Below are 6,134 nucleotides of genomic sequence, written 5' to 3' on the forward strand. Positions count from 1 at the left end.
TTTTTTTTTTTAACATATAATATATTATTTGTTTCAGAGGTACACATCTGTGATTCAACAGTCTTACACAATTCACAGAGCTCACCATAGCACATACCCTCCCCAATGTCTATCACCCAGACACCCCATCCCTCCCACCCCCCACCACTCCAGCAACCCTCAGTTTGTTTCCTGAGATTAAGAATTCCTCACATCAGTGAGGTCATATGATACATGTCTTTGTTTGACTTATTTCGCTCAGCATAACACCCTCCAGTTCCATCCACATTGTTGCAAATGAGGCAGCCCAACTTTTAAACAACTTGTTGCACCGATGTCATTGGGTGTGCCCTTTCTGACTAAGGTATAAATGCCAGCATGTTCCACCATGCCATCAGAGGTGACTATAAACATGTTACTACACACTAGACACTATAATCACAAGTAAAGTTTCCAGCTGCTGTATCATTAAATTTAACTGTTTCTGATGGGCTATTGCTACTGTTGCCAGGACAGGGAAACAAACTGGGTGGCAGAGCTCACTTCCCCAGAAACCTGCACTACCTGTCAAAGCCTTGGACTGACCTGGTAGAAAAGCTTGTTGTGCCAGCCACCCACCTCCTAGCATTTAATTTAAAAGACTGTCTCTAAGTGGGTTCTGGTCCTCTGCAGAGTTCCAAAAGCCTCATCTATTGGCTGAGGTCATTGTGTGAAAACTGTTGCAAAAAAATGGATTCAGTAATCGACTGCCAAAAATGTAGATTAAGACATATTATGAAAAGAACATTTGCATTTAAATAATGGCTGTATTTATTTGCAAGCTCAATCTGAAGCCCATGCAAGTCTTAAAGGAAAAGGAATACGATTCCTTTCAGTGTATTTCATTATGAAGTCACAGAACAGAAGTAGACTAAGGACTAAGAAGATGGGTTATTCACCTGTTCATCCTCACCTACCCTGGTGGAATGTAGTTATTCAAGGATATGGACTTTAAGTCAATGGATATAAGGAGAGGGAGGGAGGAATGAAGCCCACACAAGTGACAAAGTGATGATGGAAACTTCCACGAATTTCTTTTACATTTTCAGTTAAGTAACTATCCCAAACTTTTAAATTCTGATAGATATTATATATTGGAGCTTATTTTCCAAATATTCCTAACAAAGCTGAAAATCCTCTGCTGACCAGCTTGACCATTTGGAAGCTTAGGGACATCTTTGCACAGGACAGGCCTGACCCCTTCCTTCCCATCATCTCTGAACAATGGCAAACTTCACTTCTTAAGTATTTATTCACTTCTAATGCTGTCCTGATTCTCTCACCATCTCTTATGACAGGTCCCAATAGGTTCTGTGAATCTAGTTTGGTCCTAGCCCCATGCCCTTCCCCCTCCCCCATCTCCCCACTCTGTCCCACTGTCCCACTTTGCAGCCATAGCAGCTTCTGAAAACTCGAATCTGACCCCAGCCTTCCTGCCTGAAACCCCTCAGGTGCCTAGCAGTGTGGCCTATGAGGTGCAGCAAGCAGCATCCCTATGGCTGAGGGTGGGCCTGGACTCTCTAGTCTCAGGCCACTCCCCTCAATATAGTGTTCCTTCTTGATGTTGTTACCTGTCCTTCCTCTTGTAGACATCTGGGTCTGTGACCTCGCCTAAATTCCAGCCTCCCTTTGAAGGCTGGTATGGTCCTCAGTTATGGTCCTGTCTCCCGACTTCCATGATCCATAAGTCTTAGCAACTGTAATCAGTTACTGTTCTCTGCATCCTAGGTTGGATGCCTCTGTGCTTTTTCTGCTCATGCTGTCCCCTTGGACCAGGGTTCTCCCACCACCTCCCCATGAGCCTTTTTGTTCATAGTCTCGTTCTCCTCCTCAAGATGTAGTGCAGGGGGTGCTTCCTCTGTGATGACTCCTGACCCCTCACGTTACACTTGGAGTCCCATCTCCTAATCCTTTGCATGCTCTCAGAGCAGGATTGGTACTCTACCATCATAACTCCTGTGTTTTGTGAAAAGTGCATTTTTGTATATTTGCTTTCTGAACTTCATGCAGGTCAAGAGACATTTATACTTCTGCATTTAGCAATACCCTCAGGCCTTGGAAAAGAATGGACACATGACAGAGCCTTGTGAATGGAAGCCAAAGTACTTCTTACAGCTTTCTAAAAACTTTGGCATTGCCAGAGCCTGTTCCCCTTAACAGGTGTCACCAGAAGATGTGAAGGTCTGCTCTGATGGCCTTTCCTATAACTTGACTTCTCTGGACTCCCTGCCAGTTGGTTTTCATGGGTTCCATTCACAGGAATTGCTACAAAACATTTCCCATTTCTGAATTTCCTTTCTAATTAAAACCATCTCTTTCCAGCTGCTTCTGGTTCTCATTGCACCTCCAGGCCTGATGCTTCTGGTTTCCTTGGCTGCATGTCCAAAGTGCACGTTTCAAAGCATGTAATACAAATGCCCTTACTTGCCCCCCAGTCTACTGAAGAAGTGACTCTTGAAACAACTCAACTCATCTTCCCTTTAGGCTAGCATTCCTACTATTTTTTCCAGCAGATTTAGCTATGCCAAGGATCCCTTAGTAGAAACTTTGAAATGCCAAATTAAGGAAACTGCTTGTGGCAGCAAAAACTCTTCTCAAATTGTCCCCACACATGCCTTTCTAGCCTCATGTGGCCCTAGGACCCTGTGTCCCTCTCTCACCTTGATCACTTTTGCCAATGACCCCTCTGTCCCAAGTGGGGGGTGTTAGCAGGAATCCCCAACTGACTTCTGGTGCTGGCAACCCTTTAGTCCACCAGTAGCCCCATTCTCATGGCCATTACCTTGGGTCATCTCTGCCAGCATCCCTGCTGAAGCCCCTACTGGGTGTTGGTCACCTAGTCTTTCTCCACTTCATTTTCAATGGATATTTAACAATGTTTCAGTTTCTCTGCATTTTTGCACACTAGTTGCATTCCCTAACTTTTGCCAGGCACTCATGGGTCCCCACCCAATCCCCATGTCCCGTTCTCAAAGGCTCATGATAAATACATCCTCTGACCTCCAGCTCCTGGAATTCCTCCTCCTCCTCCACGTCATAGGAGAGGGTGTGGATCTTGATGTCATCAGCCGAGAGGTCGATGAACTTCCCATCGGGGTACTCCAGACTCTCTTTGGTGGGTGACCGGTCCTCAATGAAGGTAGTCTCACAACAGTCGGCAGCCACGCCATCCCCCCAAGAGCGCAGCACACCCTCCGAGTAGAGAATGATGTTGGGTCGGAAATGGGACTCCACAGACTGCTGAAGTGTGTTGGGGTCCAGCAGTTGCTGGACTGGCTCATTCCTGCTGCCATCCAGGCTGGCTGGTGCTGCGCTGCCCACCACCCGGCAGCTCTGGTACTGTGGCGCTGGGTAAACGGACACCAGGCCATCTCTGTTCTCAGCCATGAAGTTTCTTGTGTTAATTAAGCCATTCCTCTTACCAGCATCACTGATTTTACTGTGCACCAGCACGCTCTTCTGTTCAATTATGCCATCCATGGTTCTCTCCCTTCCCGACTGGGCGTCAGGCTGGTGGGCCGCACTCCAAGGTCACACTTGCCTCATGGGACCCATTTCTCCTGGAGGAGGAGGAAACAGAGATGAGACAAGAAAATCACACCTGAAAAAAAATCTAATCACCCAGACCCTTGCTGTTTCAGCGTGTACTAGTCAGCTGATATGCACAGAAGCTGGGGGGCGGGGGGGGGGTTGTCAGATGATATTCTAGTCCTACCTATTCTACCAATTTTTAAAAGGCTCTATCAGGGCAGCCAGTCAGAGAAAGCCAGAAATTGATTGCTCACATCCCTATAAGGTCTTTGCTTCCAAATAAAGGAGACTCTGCAGAAATTGGAACCACTGCAGCTCTAGAGAAACCTGTGATTGCCAATAAACATCTTGAAATCATGGGTATATCCAATCACATTAGCATTGGGCCAGTCCACAGGGAAAATAAGGCTATAAATCTGCAATGGGGATCAACTCTTCCTGGGTCCATGGCTATTCATTTGAGCAGAAAACATACACCCAAGGAAGAAAAGGTTTAAAATAATGTCCCACACAGATTTAGAAGATAAATGACAAGAAAACCCATGCCATTAGGTCTGTATATAGACAAAATTTCCAAACTAAGGAAACACTCACATGTACATTCTAATGTATGTATTAACATTAGCTCAATGCTCACACACGCCTACTGGCCTTCCAACATGGTCCCAGGAATTGAACTAGAAGTTCCCCTGCCTTAATGGTACTCAACTTAGAGAAAAATCCACATATATGGGATACAATTAAAAAGCCCTCTAAATTGTTTCTCCCTAGATCACGTTCCTTTCTAGGGTTTTGAATGTTCAAAAAAAAAAAAGGACGGAAAGAAAAAGATACCAAAGATTAAGATTTTAGAGATAATGCATTTCCTTGCACAGCAAAGGAAATCACCAACAAATAAAAAGACAATCTACTGAATGGGAGAAGATATTTGCAAATGATATATCTGATAAAAATATATATCTGATAAGAGGTTAATATCCAAAATATATGAAGAACTTACACAACTCAACACCAAACAAAACAAAACAAAATTAAAAAAAAAACAACAATATGATTAAAAAATGGGCAGAGGACCTAAATAGACATTTTTCTAAAAAAGACATACAGATGGCAAACAGACACATGAAAGATGATCAACATCACCCATCATCAGGGAAATGTAAATCAAAACTATGGTAACATATCATCTCATACCAGTCAGAATAGCTAGTATCAAAAAGATAAGTAATAACAAGTGTTGGTGAGGATGTGGAGAAAAATAAAGCCTCATGCACTGTTGGTGGGAATGTAAATTGGTGCAGCCACATGGAAAACAGTATGGTGGTTCCTCAAAAAATTAAAGATAAAAATACCATATGATCCAAATGCCAAATACTACTGGGTATTTACCCAAAGAAAATGAAAACACTAATTTGAAAAGGTATATGCACTCCTATGTTTTTTTTTTTAAATGTTTTATTTATTTATTCAGTAAAGTCAGAGAGAGAGAGAGAGGCAGAGGCAGAGGGAAAAGCAGGCTCCCCGCCTAGCAGGGAGCCCGATGCGGGACTCGATCCCAGAACCCTGGGATCATGACCTGAGCCGAAGGCAGACGCTTAACCATCTGAGCCACCCAGGCGCCCCTGCACCCCTATGTTTATTGCAACATTATTTACAATAGCCAAGAATTGAAGCAACCCAAGTGTTCATCAATAGATGAATGTATAAAGATGTGTTATATGTATATATATGTGTATGTGCATATAGATGTGTGTGTATGTGTGTATACACATATATAATGGAATATTACTCAGCCATAAGAAGAATGAGATCTTGCCATTTATGACAACATGGATGGACCTGGGGATTAGGGGGCACAATCTTCCAGTTATAAAATACATAAGTCACGGGGATGAAAAGTATAGTAATAATGTTGTAGGGTGACTGATGGTGACTACAATTCATCATGGCGAACACTGAATAATGCATAGATTTCTTCAATCACTATGTTGTACACCTAAAACTAACATAGTATGTCAACTATGGTTAAATAAGAAATAAAAATACTTTAAAAAATTTTAAATAAAATAATTTAAAAGCATTTGAGTAATTTTCCTATAAGGAAAAAAATTAATGATGACTTAAAGACAACCTTTTCTCAAGATTTATAAATGCTTAGATTTTTCCTAACAACAACAAAAAGAATGAATTTCCCCAAGTATTTGCAAGCTAGTAAGTAGTAAGTTTGCAAGTTAGTAGTTAGTAGCTATTATGTATGAATTATATTATATATGTACATATGTACATATTATATATATGCATATAACACATCTTTATACACTCATCTATTGATGAACACTTGGGTTGCTTCAGTTCTTGGCTACTGTAAATAATGTTGCAATAAACATAGAGGTGCATATACCTTTTCAAATTAGTGTTTTCATTTTCTTTGGGTAAATACCCAGTAGTATTTGGCATTTGGATCATATGGTATGATTCACATATAATAGCTACTTTGCAAGTTAGTAGCTATCATGTATGAAAACTTTCCATCTTGGGGACTTTGAGTACTCTGGCTTTCTATGAGATTTCAGAATTTTCTGATA

General features: G+C 41.9%; 1 pseudogene; it reads right to left on the reverse strand.

Annotated features, from left to right (window-relative positions):
* Positions 1–168: 168 nt before the first annotated feature.
* Positions 169–3,585, reverse strand: LOC145719914 (synapse differentiation-inducing gene protein 1 pseudogene; annotated as a pseudogene).
* Positions 3,586–6,134: the final 2,549 nt, after the last annotated feature.

The sequence above is a fragment of the Leptonychotes weddellii genome, unplaced genomic scaffold, assembly GCF_054177405.1.
Source record: "Leptonychotes weddellii isolate Sample4059 unplaced genomic scaffold, ASM5417740v2 HiC_scaffold_8244, whole genome shotgun sequence".
NCBI lineage: Eukaryota > Metazoa > Chordata > Mammalia > Carnivora > Phocidae > Leptonychotes > Leptonychotes weddellii.